At 45.6% G+C, this 21,064-nt stretch overlaps 1 long non-coding RNA gene across 1 annotated transcript; it reads right to left on the bottom strand.

Annotated features, from left to right (window-relative positions):
• Positions 1–2,436: 2,436 nt before the first annotated feature.
• LOC309330811 lies at positions 2,437–6,596 on the bottom strand. The gene is made up of 4 exons (XR_014151600.1): positions 6,527–6,596; positions 5,469–5,546; positions 4,976–5,095; positions 2,437–2,587 (listed from the first exon to the last, which is right to left on the bottom strand). It is a non-coding gene; the product is annotated as an uncharacterized lncRNA (long non-coding RNA).
• Positions 6,597–21,064: the final 14,468 nt, after the last annotated feature.

Below are 21,064 nucleotides of genomic sequence, written 5' to 3'. Positions count from 1 at the left end.
TGCTGCCAGTCAGTGTAGACAATACTGAGCCAGATGGACCAGTGATCTCGCTATTTGTTTTAATCCCATTTTGAGGGGTGCCTCATTTTATTTTATTTTATTTGCACCACATTGCTGCATGCCTGGCGATAGCATCTATAAATATATAGATGGTGAACTAATAATACACATTGCCATCTTTTTTTTAAAAAAAAAAAAGGCACTCTTTCCTGGCAAATCATTAAAACATTTGAAAGCATTCCTGTTTACCCAGACATTTGGTAGAATGTTTTTAACTGCAACGGTTTTAGTTGTTGTTGCTTTTAAAATATTTTAATCAGCTTCAGAATGCTCTTGCTTTGTTTCTAAATTGAGTGCCTGTTTGCCACCCTGGGCTCCTTGGGTAGGAAGTGTGAGATTTAAATAAAATAAACAAATAAATAAGAAGCCCAGGGTCTAAATTACCTAAATGGCAACACCGATTTCCCCCTTCCACAGACCTGGAGCTGTATCTTGATAACTGGCTGGGCATTGCAAGTGCAGACACCTGCAGGCTTCATCCTGGCTCATCTGGAATGTTAACCAGGACCAGGATTGGCTGGTATCTAGACCACAGACCACCCAAAAAGTGCAAGTGTTGCTGGTGAAAATTGCAAGTGATCACAGCGAACCAAGCAATGCAAGAATTACAACAGCAACTAGGGATGGAGAGAGAAATCTAGTTCATTTAAAGGTGAACAAAAGCCATCCTTCAATATTTGCACTTCTCCAGCTAGATGCAGTTCTCCTGCCAAGGAACCTATACAAAAACGTATATGCTAGTGTGTGTTGAAATGCAGATATATAAAACTGAAAATAACATACAAAAAGGGAAAATCACTTTGCAGAAACGTGTGTATTAAGCATAAATGCATACAAAAATGTGTAAATTCAGAGAAATTCATTCTAAGCAAACAGGAATGTCCTGCACTCTCTGTTAACTCGGAAGTTCAAACAGCAGTGGCACAAGACACCCAACTGGCACCAATGCAGGTGAATCAGAAAAAGAAATGCACCAGTTTGAACATGCCCTTCAAAGTACATACGGAGGAGATTTTTAAAAAGCAGAAGAGATAACCTCTGCTGAGGGTGGCAGACAGAAGGCACATCAGCAAACAACTCCAGAGCACTCTGAAGCAGCCAGCCAGACACCTGCCTATCTAGTGTAAATATCAATGGCATATTGTGGTGCATAACCCAGCTGTAAAAAGTCCCCATGTGGTCTGGGAAATCCTGACAAGGTGCAGGTAGAAGTCTCCTTTTGTGAAGTGGCTTTAAAAAACCACAACAAAATCAGAGTGTGCCAAGTATTCCCTGGCTTTAGATGCAGGAAAAACAGGTGTCTAACTCCCCCACAAAAAAGCAAGATTTTGCAAATATTCACTCCTTTGAAAATCCCACTAAGCATCATTTTTACTCTGGTTGTTGCAGCCGCAGTGAGTGCTACTCCCTCGCTGCCTGCCCTGCCCCCCCCCCAAGCTGTTGCTGCTGCTTCCCTCTTGGATTAGTAACATAATCCGATCCCACCCAATCAAGGATCACAGAGTGAATGGGCTAACCGTACGATATTAGGGATGGAGGAAAAAAATTGTTTAGTTCACCTTTTAAAGAAAATCCGCCCAAAGCTCACTTCTTGGAACAGTACACAGCTAACCTTTCGATAGTCACACTTCTCCAAATTTTGTGATACAGTTCCCCAACCCAAAAGGCCACAAGGTTTGTATTAGAGGAAAGTGTGCATAAAAATGTCTATATTAGCGAAGACACCTTCATCTGCTCTAGCCGCAACAAAACATGTCTCTCCTGTATCAGTCTCTATGGCCACAGCAGGTGCTGCAACCTTCCAACAGTTTGACTTCACCCCCAAAGGCACACTCTCTCCTTTGTGTCACCCAGGAGAATGCAGCTGTGGCGATAAGGAAAGTAAAGTCATTCCGTTGTCTGGAGAGGTCGTTTCCTGATTCACATGGAGAAGCCGTTTTCAATGAAGCCCAGTGACAGAAGTGCACAGCTGTATTGAGGAAGCACTGGGTACTGAAATTTTGTACCTCCTAACAATTTTGTGTCCGGGGCAACCGCTCCTATGCCCGCCCATGCTACGCCACTGGACGGCATACACTGTCCTGCCACCAGCTCCTTGCTGCTGCTACTTGCCTGCCCCTCCACAAGCACATACATCAGCTGCCTCTCTGCCTGGTGGTGGAGCTTGCCCTAGGCAGCACTGAGAAAACACAATGTAGCTTAAATTCAGAGGACTCTAAGTAGCTCGGCTCAAGCCTGAGTGCAACTAGACAGAAACACACACACACACACACACACAGAGAGAGAGAGAGAGAGAGAGAGAGAGAGAGAGAGAGAATCATACACAGTTGAAAAGCAAATGCTCTTATTGAGAAAGGTTATTAGGGTGTTCGGGAAACAGCTGCAGGCCCAGATGTAGAAATGATTGCTCAGTTAAAGATTTCTCAGCAGAAGATGGCTGTTGAATAAACCAGTGCAGAGCTTCAGAAGGGCATTTGAAGGAGCTGGATTCCTTAAGGCAGAACACTGCACAGCCAACGTTTCATTTCTAGTAGCGGAACAAAATTGCAAACAGCTGGTGGAAGATTTTTTAACATTTCTTTCAGATGGGATGATATTGCTTTTTATTTTTATTTTTTAACAAAAAACCAGGCAGTCATAGAAAAGGCATTCTTTTTTCTCCCCCACCCCTATAAATAGCTAGCACTGATAAACTCACATCCATTATGTGAAAACAACAGTGGTCTAGATGCGGTAGTTCTTATTCATTTCTTAAAATTGTACTCTCTCCATGTTCCACAGTATGCTCTAGGGCAGCGGCTCTCAACCTGTGGGTCCCCAGGTGTTGTTGGACTACAACTCCCATCATCTCTGAGCCCTGGCCTTGCTAGCTAGGGGTGATGGGAGTTGTAGTTCAACATCTGGGGACCCACGGGTTGAGAAAGGCTGCTCTAGGGCTTAGGGACCTGTTGCCCACCAAATGTTGTTGGATTCCAACTCCCAACAGCCCCAGCCAGCATGGTCAATGGTCAGGGGATGCCAGGAGTTGCAGTCCAACAATATACTGTATTTCACCACGTAATGGTCACATTTTTAATGCTGATTTTTCTTTTCAGAAAGCTGAGGCGCAACCATTATGCGAGGAAACAATTTTTATTAATGAACATAGTTATGTTTATGTTGCTCATGGCAGCTTTGCCCACCCACCCACTCCCCTTGCACCTTCAGCTGGTACAGAGAATGCGCACTGCGAATGCCCTGAGACAACTGTGTGGTGAATGTCTTGGGACTGATATTAGAGACCCAAAAAGGGGGGGAGCGACTATTATGCTAGTATCGAGGGCCGCAAGTTCTGTGCCCCTGATCTAAATCTATGCAGCTCTCTGGGATTTCAGGCAGGGGTTTCTCCCAGCCCCACGTACAGATGCCAGGGATAGATCAAGGCATGCCTGCCCTCCCTAGCAGCTTGCAGAGGCTTCTCCGTTGATTTTACAGTGGGGATGGGACATAGCTCACTGGTAGGCCACCTGCTTTTCATGCAGAAAGTCCCAGGTTCAATCCCTGGCATCTCTGAAATCCTGGAGTGATGCCTACAATTGATGTAAACAGTACTGTGCTCGATGGACCAGTAGTCTGTCTCTGTATAAAGCAGTTCCTATGTTCCTTTGGCAAACAGGGATAGGGTCAGTGTCTACTCCAGGCTGAGGAGGATCCCAAGTCAAGACACTCTCCATGTCCCTCCTTCCTTCAGTGAGTCCTCATGGCAACAGTTCCAGGGGGTTCTCATAAGAGGACCTTTGTTTAGGGGTGGGGTGGTTCCTCAGCAGATGCCTGACATGTCAACTCTTGAGCCTGGTCCTGGATGGTCTAAGGATCTGGATCCAAATAAATGCTTTCCATTTATTCCATTTCCATGGGAGAGTATATTTTCAGGAAAGGCCTTCCTAGACATTTCCACATAATTTAAAACAACAACAAGAACAAAACGATCACAACTGCATTCTCCATTCATGGGTATTCCCTTCCACAGAAGGGAAGCTTCATCGTCCGATTAATTATTCATTGCAAATTAGGCACTCGGCTGTAGCAGTTTAAAAATTTTTGCAACAGACATTTGTTTTACCGACTCGAAGGCTGGATGCAAAATCATTCTACACAGTGGTTGTATTTGGATGCATAAACACTTGGTAAAGAGGAGCAAAAGTGGAACTCTGTTGGCATCTTGCAGACCAGCGAGGGGGAAAAAAATCAATGAGTTGGTCTTTAAAAGTACCATTTGCAACCCACTCCAATTATAACAACCTACATTCTTCATATCACAAAGATGTAAACCAATGAAGTGTTTATACTATTGTTATAATATGTTCTTCTATAACAACTCCCTTTGGAATCCTCATCCCACCCATCCTCTGCTTCATTTCTGCAGAATATCTATTTGTTTTCAGATGGGGGACATAAAGGCACCCTGCAAGTTGCTCCACCCACTTTTGCTTCTGGACTTGCCCATCACTGGTTTGTGGTCCTTGGAAGGTTGCTCAGAATGGAATGTGGCCCTCAGGGTGGAAAAGTTTCCCCATCCCTGCCTCATAAGAGCAAGTTGGTCATTTGGAGCTCTCCGTGGTGCTGTAGCATCTTACCTGCCTTTGCTCTGTGGGTTCCTCCATGGAACCTCAATAAGATTTTTTTAAAAAACACAACACCTTGTATTAAAATCATTCTTTAAAAAACAGCCTGGTGCACAATGAACTGGGTAACTTTTTAAATCTATCAAATGGTGGTTTAATTGACAAGTGCAACCCAGGAGTAGACAATGCGGTGCTCCGCAGATGTTGCCAGACCTGGACTCCCATCTGCCCCAATGTTCAGCTAAAGAATTCCCAACAGATGACCGACCAACCAACCTTTGTTTAAAAATTACCAAAGAAGGAGAGTACACCAACCGTCCAAGGTAGTCTGTTCCACTATCAAGCAGCTCTTTCCCCAAGAAAGTTTCTCCTAACATTTCGTCGGAATCTCCTTTGTTGTGGTTTGAATCCATTGGTTCGAGTCCTACCCTCTGGAGCAGCAGAAAACAAGTTTGTTCCATCTTCCATGAAACAGCCCTTAAGAACTCTTGTTAGAAAGGCGAGGATTTACTGCAATGTATTGTTGTGCTTCTTGCCTGTATTTCCTAGAATGCTTGAAAGGAAGGGAGCCTTCGCTTCACCAGCAGCAATTGCATGCTGGAAGCCAAGCGAGACTGCCTTTTTAGAGGGACACTTCAGGCAGAAATGGAAACATATCATATGCTCTGATTGGACATGGTTTGCAGCTGTAATGCAGAAGTAGAGAGAAGCAAATATACCATTTCCTATCTCTCCCACCATTCGCTCCCACCTCAAGCCCCCGCCCTGGGCAAACACACAGGGTTTTCTTGATCTTATCTTTACCTTTCACAAAGCCTTTAAAAGCCATCTGTAGGGATTTGTAAAGGCTGTTTCTTGTTTCAAATAAACTGCAAAAGTGATCTGTATGGAACAGATGGAAACAAATAATAAAAAAAAGCTTATCAGGATGCCAGGGAGGGGAGGGTGTGTGTGTGGAGGTAACACTTTCTACATTTGGAAAATATCAGATATGAGTTAGCAGAAATGTTGTCTATGAGATGCACTAAGTTGGCGCTTGGCCAGCAATTTCCTCTCCCTCATAATAAGCCAGAGTGCTCCACAGCCACTTGAGATGGATAAACCCATCAATTTTGCTTTCTCTCTTTCTCATTTCTGCACTCTTCATTTTTCTGCATCACTCGCCATTTCTTTTTAACATCCTCATTAAAACACATCTGCATTCCAGTGTAAACTTTCTCCCAATATATACATTTTTGCAAAGCACTTGCCCATAATACAGTGGTACCTCGGGTTACAGACGCTTCAGGTTACAGACTCTGCTAACCTGGAAGTAGTACCTTGGGTTAAGAACATTGCTTCAGGAGGAGAACAGAAATCACGCAGTGGTGGAGCGACAGCAGTGGGAGGCCCCATTAGCTAAAGTGGTACCTCAGGTTAAGAACAGTTTCAGGTTAAGAACGGACCTCCGGAACGAATTAAGTTCTTAACCAGAGGTACCACTGTATACTGCACGTTGCATATTATTTTTCACTAATATCTGTATTTTTATGGCGGCTTCACCGTACTGTAAGCATTTTTGCACACACTGTTTGCTTGAAGGACTGCATCTTATTATTGGGAGAAGTGTATATTTCCAAATATAACTTTTTTTAAAAAATTGCAAATAGTTTCAGAGAGTGCAAATTAGGTAGGTCGTGATTATTGGAAGAGTGTGTCCTAATGTATCCAAAGTGTGCAGTATAAGGTTTGTAAACCTGGACTTTACCTGTTGGTTTGTAAATCTGGACTTTACCTGTTGCAATCAGAATCAGAGAGATGCTTGTAGAGTGAGTTGTATGAAGCACATAACTTGGACGGAAAAGTTTCCATTTCTAACCTACCTAACTAATCTAGAGAAGAACAAGGTAGCCGTTGCTTGCTCCTTTGTTCTCAGAGGATAGCTCCAGCTTGACCTGTCATCTTGAGATCCAAGAGAGGAGGAGGAGGAGGAGGAGGAGGAGGAGGAGGAGGAGGAGGAGGAGGAGGAGGAGGTTGTAAACAGGATATATCAGTCTAAACAACAAAGAGATAGAGAGGTCAGCTCAAGAGCTTAAAGGTACATGTATATCCATAACCAAAATAACTTTATTGGCTTTTAAATTAGTTTCCAAAGACCAGAGCTGATGGGAATTGCAGCCTCCAACATCAGGCAGGCAACAGATTCCCCATACACATTGGGAGATGCTTTATACTGTGTCAGACAATTTGGGTTCCAACTAGCTCAGTATAGCCTGCACTGACTGGCAGCAGCTCTCTGGGGGTTTCAAGCAGGGGAGATGTCCAGGATTGATCCTGGGATGTTCACGCAAAGCAGATGCTCTGCTGCTGAGCTGCAGCCCTTCCCACAAGGCAAAGGTAGTGGTGACCCATTAGCACAAGTTTACTCCCTAAAAATTAAGCTGAGCCATTTACCAGACTACTTTGGATTGCCTTCGAGACGTTATTAGGGAGCTAATTAAAACAAAGAGACGTCTTTGGTATTCAGAACTCATAGTGCATTTATTCAGCAGCACTCAAGGCAAAAGCCGGAGAAAAGGCCATGAATGACAAAGCACCATTCTTCCTGGGATGGAGGAGGGATGTCCACTCTGCTCCTTGTTACACAAAGGATTCTCCTCTGATCTAAATATACTGGTAAAGATGAAAAGGGGTTGCTGTCTTTCCTTGCCTTAAAATGAATGGGAAAGAGAGGGAGGGGACTTGGGAACTGCTCATAAACCAAGGCAGTGGGGTGATGGGAGTGTCCTGGGAAATGATAATATAAACTATGAAATCAAAAGAAGCATCCCCCACAAAACACAAAATCTCTTAGGATTTACATAACACAAAAGGAAAAGCACACATCCAGCAGAATTTCAGGGGCTACGTGGGAACAGGAAAATGCCTTTTTTCTTTTGTTTAACTAGCCTGAGGCTGCATAAGCACTTTACATTTAAAGCACACACTCCAAGGATCCTGGGAACTGTAGTTGACCACTCAAAGTGCTGCAAATCCCACTTTTCACGATTCCATGAAAAGGAATATGCTTTGAATGTGTATGCAGCCATAGCTTGAGTGTGTTGGGGAGTGTTCTATACTGACTGTGCATCCCACCATCAGTCTACTGCATATTTCTAAATTACACCTATACATATTAACTGCATGCAGTTGAATGAAGCGGCAGAGCCAATGTGGTGTAGGGGTTAGCATGCTAGGATAGGGTAGAAAGACCCAGATTCAGTTCCTCTTTCACCCATGAAGCTCACTAGGTGACTTTGGGCCAGACAATACTGCCAGTTTAACCTACCTCACAGGGTTATTGTGAGGATAAACTGAAGGGGGGACAAAAGAGAAGCATGTATGCCACCTTCAGCTCTTTGGATGAAAGGTTTCTTGTGTCCAACTCTTAATGACCCCATGGACCAGAGCACGCCAGGCACTCCTGCCTTCCACTGCCTCCCGCAGCTTGGTCAAACTCATGTTAGTAGCTTCAAGAATACTGTCCAACCATCTCATCCCCTTCTCCTTGTGCCCTCAGTCTTTCCCAACATCAGGGTCTGATCCAGCAGGGCTCTTGTGTTTTTTTAAAAATGTTCTTATGGACCTTATTTAAGGTCAGGGCTGTAGCTCAATGATAGACCAACTGCTTTGCATGCGGAAGGCCCCATGTTGAAACCCCAGTGGCATCTTCAGGTGGGCTGGGAAACAAGCCCTCTTTGAAGCCTTGAAGAGCTGCTACCAGTCAGTGTTGACTATGTTGGGCTAGATCAGCCAATGGTCTAGAGAAGCTTCCTATGCCCCCATGTTTTATGGAGCCCCTAGAGCTCCCCCTTGGTGCCCCTGAACTCTCCTGCATCTTTGCTCTGGGCAAGATAGAAAGGTCACAAATAAAGATGTAGCAGCAGGCACATCCTTTAAGTCCCAGTCTTGTTTCTCCAGGAGGCCATCTCAGCCCCCAGCCCATTACTCCAGAGCAGCCACCGTCGCCCCAACGGCCTTCTTCTTGCCTCTCTAAAGCGCACCGTTATTCTTGCATCCCTCAAGGTCATCCGAGTTTGTTTGCAGAAGGCTCCTGCATCATAAAGTGGCATTTTAAGTACACACGCAATCTCACCAGCACCCAAGGTCACCGTGCGGAGTCTGTCAAGGGGTGAAGAGGGCAAAGTGCCTGATTCCTCTCTGAAATTGAAAACGCTGCCCTTCCCGTTGGTTCCTTGAGGGCTGTCACGAGACATACAATTCAGCTGTTAACTGAGAGGGAGGAAGAGGAGTGTGTCTCGTATATGCACCGGCAGGTGGGTGGGTGTCTGGTGGAGGGAGGGAGGTTGTTTAAATAGCTGTGAAAAACACGGGGTGTGTGTTTTACCCAGAGATATATTACACTTGATTAGGTGATGCGCTGGAGCGCAAATGGTACAACGGGAGACGGACGTGCTTAACTAGCAGTTCCAGCCGGCTCTCAGGAGGTCAAGGGAAAGATTAACTGTATCTGACTGCCATGTCAAAACGCTCAATTGGAGTGTTTATAAAAATATTAAAAAGCAGCAAACTAGTTGCCATGGACAAGAAGGGTAGATTGATATCCCACGATGCAGCTCCCTCCCCACCGAAAGCAACAACAAATCCATGGCGATTAGCAAGGCCTTGTTTGCAAGATGCTGCAGCCAAAAGGCCAGAGGAAACCCAGCTTCCCATCAGGATTCTGCAGCAAATGGAACAGAGAGGGAGAAAAGCCATCTCCGCTTTCTGTCTCTAACCTGGGCATGGTAGGAAAGAGGCAGGATACCTGCGGCCCTCCAGAGGGCAGGATTCAAATTGCCAATTACAGTGGTACCTCGGGTTACATATGCTTCGGGTTACATACGCTTCAGGTTACAGACTCCGCTAACCCAGAAATAGCACTTCAGGTAAAGAACTTTACTTCAGGATAAGAACAGAAATCGTGCTCTGGCAGTGTAGCGGCAGCAGGAGGCCCCATTAGCTAAAGTGGTGCTTCAGGTTAAGAACAGTTTCAGGTTAAGAACAGACCTCCAGAATGAAAATACATTAAAACATCAGTCATTAAAGACTTCCCTAAAAAGGGCTGCCTTCAGATGTCTTCTAAATGTCAGATAGTTGTTTATTTCTTTGACATCCGATTGGAGGGCATTCCACAGGGCAGGCGCCACCACCGAGAAGGCCCTCTGCCTGCTTCCCTGTAACTTCACTTCTCGCAGTGAGGGAACTGCCAGAAGGCCCTTGGCGCTGGACCCCTGTGTCCGGGTTGAACGATGGGGGTGGAGACGCTCCTTCAGGTATACTGGGCCAAGGCCATTTAGGGCTTTAAATGTCAGCACCAACACTTTGAATTGTGCTCGGAAACGTACTGGGAGCCAATGGAGGTCTTTCAAGACCGGTGTTATGTGGTCTCGGCGGCCGCTCCCAGTCACCAGTCTAGCTGCTGCATTCTGGATTAGTTGTAGTTTCTGGGTCACCTTCATTGGTATCCCCATTGCTGGACTACAGCTCCTACCTGCCGCAGTCACCATGGCCAATAGCCAGAGATTATGGGAGTTGTTGTTCAACAAGATATAGAGGACCACATCCCTGCCATAGTGGCCAGGAGATTGACAGCACAATCCCATACACATTGATTCAGAAGTAAGCCCCAATGGTGCTTACTCCCAGGTATACCACCATATGCTATAGACCGCATCCCTTGCCATTGGAGATGCTGGCTGGGAATTATGGGAGTTGGGGTCCAACAACATCTGGCAGGTCCCACATTGGGGATCCCTGGTTTAGGACTGTGATGCAATAACACAGAGAGAGAGAGAGACCTGGATCCCAATTGCAGAGTCGTCTGCCTCTGGAGCTAAGACAACCAGCTTTAGAAACAGCATACACATTAACTAGTTTTAGGGAGTTTTACCCAATACACAAGCATTGTTCCAATCACACAAAAATTGGAGAAATTAATTCCCCGCTCCCCCCCCCCCAAAAAAAGCAAAGAATGTACAAAGAGAGACAGACTATAATTCTGGAATTGACAAGGCCTGACTCACCAGTATTAACTGGCCTATATAATTATGTCATGAGAGTGCTTTAGGGAACAGACAGTCTTAACACAGGAACCAGATCCTTTGAGTAGAACAATAAAAAGAAGGAGGGGAAACCTTGAGGGAGGTGACTTTAAATTTCTTTTTTTAAAAGAGAAAAAGAGAGAGGGGGGAAAGAAAAGAAGCCAGATTTAGTACTGTTCTAACTTGCAGGCTTCCCTTTCAAAAGGTAATTGCAATGCATTAGTGTGCCAGAGAATGTTCCAAAGCATTTCGGTGAAATCTCTTTTGCTTTCACGGCCTCGGGACGCAGATGCCAAAACAACAAACAGCTGAAATCCAATTACAGTGGAATATTCTGAAGCCCATTTCCATCTGTAATTTGTTAGTCTGCTTAAACATGCAAAGTGATTTCGCTCTCATGCGTGGGGTGCCCGGCTTCATGCGTGCCGGAGCTCACACGGCAGACGACTTTAAATTTTAAATGGTGGCGCCCGCCACAGATCAGGATGATCCTCTGCGGTTCCTTTAATCAACTGTGAACTGTGTGCTCCAGTTTCAAGCATAAGTCCTGAGGGATAAAGCCAAAGGCCCATCATAGTCCAACATTCTGGTCTCTTGGCAGCCAACCAAGTACCTATAGGAAGCCCACAAACAAGACCTGAGCACAACAGCAACTTTCCCCACTTGCAATTTGCAGCAAGTGGTATTCAGAGAAATTTTGCCTCCAACAGAGGAGGGAGAACATACCCATCACAGCTACTGAGAGCCTTATCCTTCACGAACTTTTCTAAACCTCTTTTAAGGCCACCCAAGCTGGTGGCTATCGCTACATCACAGAGCAAACCAAGAGGCAGGACAGTCACAACTTAAAGACAAAACCAGAATTACACCAGATCTCAGGTAGATGAAGGCAAGCCCAGGAAAGCTGGGGCCATTGCATGAGAACGTGAGAAGACTCCTGCTGGGTCAGGGCAAAGGCCTATCTAGTCCAACATCCTGTTCTCACAGTGGTCAGCCAGATACTGACAGGAAGCTCACCAGCAGGATCCAAGCACAACAACAATTTCCCCATCAGGATCTCCAGGGCATTCAGAGGATTCACACTGTTTCTGACTGTCATAGTCGAACAGAGTCATCACATGCCTTCCCCTCCCATTCTGTCCTTTTCGTAGTAGACATTGATAACCTTGTTGTTGTTGCTGCTGTTGCTGTTGTTGTTGTTTAGTCATTTAGTCGTGTCCGACTCTTTGTGATCCCCTGGACCAGAGCACGCCAGGCACTCCTGTCTTCCACTGCCTCCCACAGTTTGGTCAAACTCATGTTAGTAGCTTTGAGAACACTGTCCAACCATCTCATCCTCTGTCGTCCCCTTCTCCTTGTGCCCTCCATCTTTCCCAACATCAGGGTCTTTTCCAGGGAGTCTTCTCTTCTCATGAGGTGGCCAAAGTATTGGAGCCTCAGCTTGAGGATCTGTCCTTCCAGTGAGCACTCAGGGCTGATTTCCTTCAGAATGGATAGGTTTGATCTTCTTGCAGTCCATGGGACTCTCAAGAGTCTCCTCCAGCACCATAATTCAAAAGCATCAATTCTTCAGCAATCAGCCTTCAGCTCTCACTTCCATACATCACTACTGGGAAAACCATAGCTTTAACTATACGGACCTTTGTCAGCAAGGTGATGTCTCTGCTTTTTAAGATGCTGTCTAGGTTTGTCATTGCTTTTCTCCCAAGAAGCAGGTGTCTTTTAATTTTGTGACTGCTGTCACCATCTGCAGTGATCCTTATCTCCCATCAATTTGCCCAACCCCCTTAAGAACATAAGAAGAGCTGGCTGGATCAGCCCAAAGGCCTATCATAGTCCAGCATCCTGCTTCAAAGTGGACAACCAGATATCCATGGGAGCCCACCATCAAGAACAGAGAACAAGAGCTTTCTCCCCGCTTCTGATCCCCAGAAGAGCAGCCCTCAAAGAAACCCCAAACCCTAAAAGGTTTTTGTTTGTTTTTTGGTCTCCAACTACACAGTTAATTTCAGCAAACAAGAATCAATCAATTGGGAAATTCCTTAGTTGCCACTCAAGGTTGTTGGTTTTCTTTTAATTATTAGAGTTTATAAATAAAAATGCAAATATTATTGTCAAATACCCTTTTTTTTAAGACTAAAACTTTAATCCAGAGGCAGAAAAAGAGAAAGAATAGAAGGAAGGAAGGAAGGAAGGAAGGAAGGAAGGAGAAGCAATCCACTCAAAGTTTTCATTATGGGCCAAGCTGCCACTCGACATCAGCCACAAAGACATCAGAAGCCTAAAAGTGTTCTCTCTCGCTCTCGCTCTCTATTTCGAAATCCTGGTTTATTGATTGAACAGAAACATAACAGAGATGTGTGCCTGCTTCCAGAGACAGGCAGCAATGTAATTCTTTCAGCTCCCTGTCATTCAAAATTGGTCAGACTGAAGGTCACAAGAGTGAGAGGAGCAAATCCTGTTCTCGCCAAGTGCTTTGTTGAAAGGGAAAGTGCTGATGCAGCATCGTGGTGAAGAGGCTGAACAGTGACTCAGGAAGCTGCCGGTTCAAATCCCACCTCAGCCAGTGTTCTTAGAAGAGCAGGTTTTTTTTCTCTCTCTCTCTCAGCCTGCAATATGGGGGAGGGGAGAGATAATTGTACTGACTTACAGTACAATTGTACTGTACTGACTTATCTTACAGAGTTGTTATAGGATTACAACCAGGTGGTGGATTCTAAACATCTGAAACTACCAAAACATATGTTGCATTAGTGTGTATTTTAGTGTATTTTTTATCTCTGTTGGAAGCCGCCCAGAGTGGCTGGGGAAACCCAGCCAGATGGGCGGGGTACAAATAATAAATTATTATTATTATTATTATTATTATTATTATTATTATTATTATTGCATTATTTTGTTGCATGAATTAAAATAGGTGTGGTGAACACGCAGTCCTCAGTCTAATTTAATGGGGACGGAAGGAGGGGAAATTGGGGAAATCCCAAAAAAAAGGAGCAATCGAAATAGGAAAGTTCTCTTCAAGCGATTGTTTCAGACCTCTGGTGTCACAGACTGGCTAGACGCAAAGGAATGATGGGAGGCACCAAAGGGATAAAGGTTCAGAGCTCGGGGAGTGGTGGTGGGACAACAATGCGTGGTCAGAGGAAGAAGATGGGGAACAGCAGGTGTCAGAATTTGAAGAGGTAGCAGGGCTTGGTAAGAAGGGAGTGTCTGTGGCAGAAGGAAGTGCTGAAGCAGAAGCAGGAGAGGAGGGAGGCCAAGAGGCAGAGATGAATCAGGCTGGTGAAGAAGCCAAGGTATCTCTCCCTCCTGCTGCAACAAGCTCCCCTTCCCACTGGTCTCCCAGGACCAGGAGAGATATGAAGTGGGAGGAGCAAAGACGCACTGGTATAGTCTCAGATTTCTTGAGAAGTACCCAGAAGAGGAGAAGACTTAGGCAGCTATGGGAAGGTGGGAACCTTGCCTCATAGGAGCAAGACCTACCTAGAAGAGTTGCTGTGCTCATTGTGCTTGGTGCTCCTGTTCAGACCTTATTTCTTCCCATAAAGAGTTAACTTTGCATGCTTTGTTCAATCGGTGTGATTTATTGCTGGCTGGCTCCCTGACATTTGGCAAGAGCGATCGGTGGCATGGCATTTGTTTCTGGGTCCTGGTGTTGGCCTTGAGAGGACTTAGATTCAGACGGGGCATCAGTCACACCACCCAAGGAGAAACCCTCAGCCAGTGATAGCTGGTGTCCACCGAGAGTGATGGGGCAGAAAGCCGGGAGCCCAACGGAAAGTGGAGGCAGAACCAATAACAGGCAGAGCCCAGGAATTGTTGTTTTGCCTTCCTCTTCCTCCTCCCTGCTGAGTTGAGACCAAGGAGAAGAAAGCTGACAGGCAGTGCCATCTGGACTGGGTTGGAAGGCAGGTAGGTGGGTGCTGGCCCAGGACGGGCAGAGTTTAGTGGGGCAGCACCCCAGTAGCCCTAACCCTCTGCTGCCCTCAACACATCCTTAAATGCTGCTCTGGTCTGGGGACATGGCTCTCCCATCATCCTCAGAGTCTAAGGAGGAATCTCTCACAGCCTGTTCTGCTTCCCAACCATGCAGCTTCATGAGACTACATCACTTTAAAGATCACAAATTTAACAGCAGGGCAAGAATTCTTCACATACAAGTCTGTGTGTCTCAAAGAGACACTGCTAGAGTTTTTCAGCTTTACTGCATTCAGAGTTCAACTATATGTGAGATATGGAGGCTAATGATGGCTACCAGGCATTATTTATTTATTGCATCTGTTCCCCACCTCAAGTTGGAATACATAGTTCTCTTCCTTCCCATTTTATCCTCACAGTAACCCTGGGATGTGGGTTAGGCTGAGAGGCAGTGACTTGCCCAAGGACTTCATGGCCCAGTGGGGATTTGAACCCCCGGTCTCCCAAGCTCTATTCCAACACACAAACCGCTACACCACACTAGCTCTGTTCTGCTTCCACTGTTGGATGGAGGGTGTTTCTGAATACCAGTTCCTGGAAATCACAAGCAGGGCAGAGCACCTTTGAACTTGGGTCCTGCTTTCAGGATCTGGTCAGCCACTGTGAGAACAGGATGCTGGACTAGATTGTTGTTGGCTTAATCCTGCAGGGCTCTTCTTATGTTTTGATATCCCTGGAGCTAGTGTCTCTCTCTCTCTCTCTCTCTCTCTCTCTGTGTGTGTGTGTGTGTGTGTGTGAGAGAGAGAGAGAGAGAGAGAGAGAGAATGCTCACCTTCCTTCTCCTCTCCCCGCCCCCTATCAGTGAGCAGGTAAACATTATCCATTTTATAACAAAGCAATTGGGTGCTGCAAGGGAAAGGAAAGACACCAGCATAGACTTCTCTCCAATAAACCCGACAGGGAGGGAGGGAGGGAGGGAGGGAGGGAGGGAAATTGCCATGGTTCACTTCCCAATGTAATCACTCAAGTTCAAACACACAGCTGCGATGAATGGCAAGCATCCAAACCTTAATGCAGCAGAAAGCGGAACCAGTGTTTGAAGAGGCTGTCCCCCAGAGGAAGAGGGTAACAGAGTGCGCGAGGGAGCGTAAACCATGAAGTCAGCAGTCTGAAGGCCCTGACTGGAATGGCTGCTAACTGGCAAGAAGAGAAAAAGAAAGAGAGAGGTCTGGGCAATAAAGATGCACAACTGTGACCACATCTTTGGATAGGGGGAGTTTCCTGTCTTCCCACCAGGCTTGCAATTAAAGGAAGGAGCTCTCTAGCATATGTGCCAAATATTTCACAGGTTCTCCTGCAAGCAAGCAAGGAGCATCTTCTGTGCCCCTCTTCCATGTGTTCGACTTCTTGGAAGATATACTTGTCTCTTCGACTCTTTGTCCGAATGGTTTATCCCTGGCATACAAGACAATGCATCTGCATGTATGGCTCTGATCATAATCGTTCATGTGTTCACTTTTTGCACTGATGATGGAGATATTCCTACAGTTTTCTTGAACGAACAAACAGACATTCATACAAGAGGGCCTGCACTGTGTTGTGTTGTGTGGGGTGGGGTGGGGTGGGGTGGGGTGGGGTGGGGTGGGGTGGGGTGGGGTGTGGTGTGGTGTGGTGTGGTGTGGTGTGGTGTGGTGTGGTGTGGTGTGGTGTTGTGTTGTGTTGCCAGCTTTAAAAGTGAAGATGGACTGTTTGTACTAGTTGGTTCAGCTACTGACTCAATAGTTGAGTAGATAATTCATGGCAAGTCTTCCCTACTTCCCTCAGGCGGAGGCTTAGATCACCTGCCCCTAAGGATGGAAAGATCTGTCTATTTTAGTTCTCTCAGCTTTTCATATTTCCCATCTTGAATTATGCTCTCCACATTTTACAGCAGTTTGTGAATTAAAAAGAACAAAATCCTCAGGAAAATTAATCAGCATTTTAGGATGAATTTCTTCTAATAAACACACTTTTCTTTGTAGTTTTGACTAATGCATTTTTGCAAGCAACCTTCCTTAAGACAATGAGTTTCCCTCCACCCCTAGAACCATCAGGTTGAGTTTGGTGAAGGTATTTTGATAGGTAGCCACAAGCCTATGCCCCCAAAATGGGCAAATTCACATGGAAGTGATGTTTCAGTTCACCATCTTGATTCAAAACAGCATCTGGTGTCCAAACAGCAACAAAGTCCTCTACCGCCAACTCCTCATGCCAAATTGGTGATGATATCTTGAGAGGTGTCTGTCCACATAGCGTACAACATACAAACGGGCAAACCATTTCAAAAATATATAGTACAGTAGATTGCAAACTGTTTCAAGATCTTCGATGATAAGTGGCCTGTAAGTGAAAATCATAATATAAATAATAGGATTTGTTGCAACAGAGCATTTTCAGCCACTTTAATTGGGCAAACCTCAATTTCTGGTGTGTGGTTGGATCATTCCTACGTAATGCTGACAGCCTGAAAGTCACCTTCCGCAGTTAACCTACCATGTCCAAATACACACCCTTGTGTGTTCATAGGACCCTCTTCCCACTTTTCCATGGAAGGAGCAAAGACCAAGTTATGACCAGAACAGAAGGAAGGATTCGACTGTCACTGTCCCCAGCCACCCTGCATTGACCTCATGGAGGACTCATGAAGACTGCTTAATCTTAAAACAGCATGAAAACAGCTGAACATAACCAGCAGTTATGGTTAGAAGGCAGTCACATTGAGTCCAGCACAACTTACTCCCGAGTACGCATGCCTAAGGGATCACAGCCTTCAGCACCAGTTCTTCACAACATGGATCAGGAACCTAACATTTTTGACTGCTAAAAAAAGTCTCCGTGCACGTAAAATGTTTAGAGACTTCAGTATGTAGCTGCCGTTTTTCTGATAGCCTTGTAAAAACTGACTCCCTCCAGGCAAATCCTCGTTTTGACAGACAGGGGCGGGGGGGGGGGGAGAGAGATTACTCTCTTCTGTGCTGTTTGTGTTGCAGCAATATGTTGCTGTTTGGGTTTTTTGTTTTTTTTATCTAGAGCTATCAGCTGGAGACAAGCCCCTTTTGTGTTGAACAGGGAGCAAACGTCAGCCCCAAACGCACAGAGATAAAAGGCAGGGGCTTCATACAATCAAAGACGCTTTGCAAAATCTGGCAGGCAGAAACCTGGCCAAGAGCCCTGGAAAGTCAGTCATGAACTGCTGACAGCCAGACCTAGATTAACTTCGATGCTGAGTGTCAGTGGAGACTGGTCCTTTAGGACACATGGGGCACTACCCCACCAACCTTGGTCTGCCCTCCGCCTGCCAGAACTTGCCTGCCTTCCTACTTGCATCCACTCCTGGGGGAGAGAGTGATTTGAGGTAACTTTCAGGTCCATAGCTCACTTGGCACGCAGACGGTGTCGGGTTTGGCTGCTGGCCTCTCCAGTTAGCAGGCAATGAACAAGCTGAGTTTGAGAGCCTGGAGGGCTGGTGGCAATTCTAGTAGACAACCCTGGGGTAGATGCAGTGCTCCATTACAGCAGACAGGGCATTGCCCTCTCTAATTTCAGCCTGCCTCTGCTTCTAATTTCAGCCTGCGGGTGGCGCTGTGGGTTAAACCACAGAGCCTAGGACTTGCTGATCAGAAAGTCGGCGGTTCGAATCCCCACTATGGGGTGAGCCCCCGTTGCTCAGTCCCTGCTCCTGCCAACCTAGCAGTTCAAAAGCACATCAAAGTACAAGTAGATAAATAGGTACCACTCTGGCGGGAAGGTAAACGGCGTTTCCATGCACTGCTCTGGTTCGCCAGAAGCGGTTTATTCATGCTGGCCACATGACCCGGAAGCTGTACGCCGTACGCCGACTCCCTCAACCAATAAAGCAAGATGAGGGCCGCAACCCCAGAGTCGGCCACGACTGGACCTAATGGTCAGGGGTCCCTTTACCCTTTACCTTTTACCTTGGAGGGTATAGACAGCAGTGGAGCAAGCCGATCGGGCGCCTGGGGTGGCGTGCATGCCCTGTGCCAAGGGGCAGGACCAGCTACCCGTGGGGTGGGGCAGGACGCTCTATGGGGCCTCTGAGGAGTCTGCCTGCCTCCTCCCACTCAGCCACCCTACAGCTGAGGACGAGAGAGTGGGCAGACCGTTTGGGGCAGCACTGAGCCTGCGGGTGCCCAAGCCACTGCGTCACTCCCAGGAGAGACACATGGCTGGGGCACACTGCAGGCCCCGTGGTGAGTACCGCCCAGCATTTTGTCACCCCCCTGAGTGGTGACACCCGGGGTGACCCGCCCCACCACACACACCCTTCTTCCACCCCTGGGTATAGAGTTACCCCTACCCCTGAACCTCCTGAAGGTAGCTCTGTATAGGGAAGTTGGGATTCCCAGCAACCGGTTAAAAAAGAGAGAGATGCATTATTCAAGGGTACATTCCAGCCAGGCCAGTCGCGGCCAATGGTGTGTGTGAACTGAGGAGAGTTCTGAGAACTATAATTGATTGTAGGCCTGTTCCTGTATTCAAAATTAATTTTAAAAAATAAAAAAGGAAGAAACACAGACATCCTTCAAAATTTGCGCGAATCTGAATTTGCAGCGCAGTTTTCCAGCTAATATGTATATGATGAAAAGCATGAATAAAAACAAATATAAAACCCAAACCACCAGAAAGCCTGCATTATGCAAATCCAGTTGAAAAAAACACATAAATGTAATAGGTAACAAATGTATAGTAACAAATGCAAAGTAAATGTATAGTAAATGTATAGTAAATGTATAGTAACAAATGCAAAGTTATTTACTAGAAACTACTTCTCAGAAATTAGATACAGCTTCTTCTAATGTCAAAATCAACTTTGTGACATAATATACTAAAAAGTAGCTTTTCAGTTGATCACCAGGTCCAGTATGTAGAAAAGAATGTAGCACGGCACTGAAAAAATAGAATTTGTATTTTGTACATACTGAACTTGGTGATCAACTGAAAAGCTACTTTAACATATTATGTCACGAAGTTGATTTTGACATTAGAAGAAGCTGTATCTAATTTTTGAGAAGTAAATAACTTTGAAATTGTTACTATATGGCCTATTACGTTTATGTGGTGTTTTTTTTAAAAAAATGAATATGCTCATGAAAATAGCACACAAAGTGCATTATATTAGGAGGAATGTGCGTTAGCCAAAATGGCATACCAAAAAAACGTGTTCGTTAGGAGTAATTTGCATTAAAATGCTTAAGAATTTTCCTCAGATCTTTTTTTTTTTATGATTATTTAAAAGAAATCGCAAATTGCTGTAAAATTCGGTAGAGAACCGAATTCAAGATGGTAAAAACGAGAAGCCGAGAGCACTGAAATGGACAGATCCTTCCATCCCAATTGATTGACGGGTGGGTTGCGCAACTGAGGCATCTTGCAGAGATTGGCTGCAGATCCCTACGGAGACTATACTCCATAGCAACCGTGGATTTGCTGCCATGCAATCTGCAGAATCACCCTGCGAGTTCTAAGGTATAAATTTAGGAACAAAAGCTATTCATGCATAAGTGCAGCGGAAACCAGATCTGTCCTGTAGAAGTTAGCCTGTTGGCATAGCTTACACTTGATATACCCGGGGTAAGTTACAGAGGATATGGACTTGAATTTCCCCTGCTCTGCTCCAGGATGCTGGGGCCGGGGGGGGGGGAGTTTCTAAGCCACCCAGGAAGGGTATTAAATTTCATCCAGCCCTGCCTCATTGTAAAAGCCCATTAAGAACAATTGATCAGCTGCTCGGCGCAACAAGCCCAGTGACAATAGAGAAACAGGGCCGCATTGTTAGGCTAATGGAATAAATAGGTTGGCGCTTCTCCCCTGCTCAGAGAGAGAGGGGGGCCGGGCGTGCCCAAGGGAATAGATATAAAACTCAGAGCAGCATAGATCCATAATTGATGTTCGCTGCTATAATAAATACAATTTAATGGCTAAGCTTCAGATGGTTTTAGAATAACAGCGTGCTAAGCTAAATCCTGTCGAGAGGGCAAGGAGGAAGTACTTGATCTCGGTACCGTAGGAGAGAAAAAGAAATGCATTCTCTTGTCATTAAGGGCTGGAAATATCTGATTAAAAGGGTTAGAGGGGAAACTCCCACTGGCACTGGAATACCCAACACAGCACCCTGAAGTCACCCAGCTGTTTACCAAAAGGAATTTCATTGGCGGAATGGACTCTTTCATCAACTACACACTATTATTATTAGTAGTAGTAGCAGTAGTTTTTTAACCTTAAGGTCCCATGGTGGGTTGGAGCAATTTAAAAACAGTAAAATAATTTTAAATACAGATAAAAGAATATGATGTGATATATACTTGTGTGTGTTGCATAAAAGCTAACGGGACCCTGACCCTGTCATAGAGAACAACA

The sequence above is a fragment of the Podarcis erhardii genome, assembly GCF_964252035.2.
Source record: "Podarcis erhardii genome assembly, chromosome: 15".
Taxonomy (NCBI): Eukaryota; Metazoa; Chordata; class Lepidosauria; order Squamata; family Lacertidae; genus Podarcis; species Podarcis erhardii.
The sequence above is the reverse complement of the archived record's forward strand: the minus strand, read 5'-3'. Positions and strand labels throughout refer to the sequence as shown.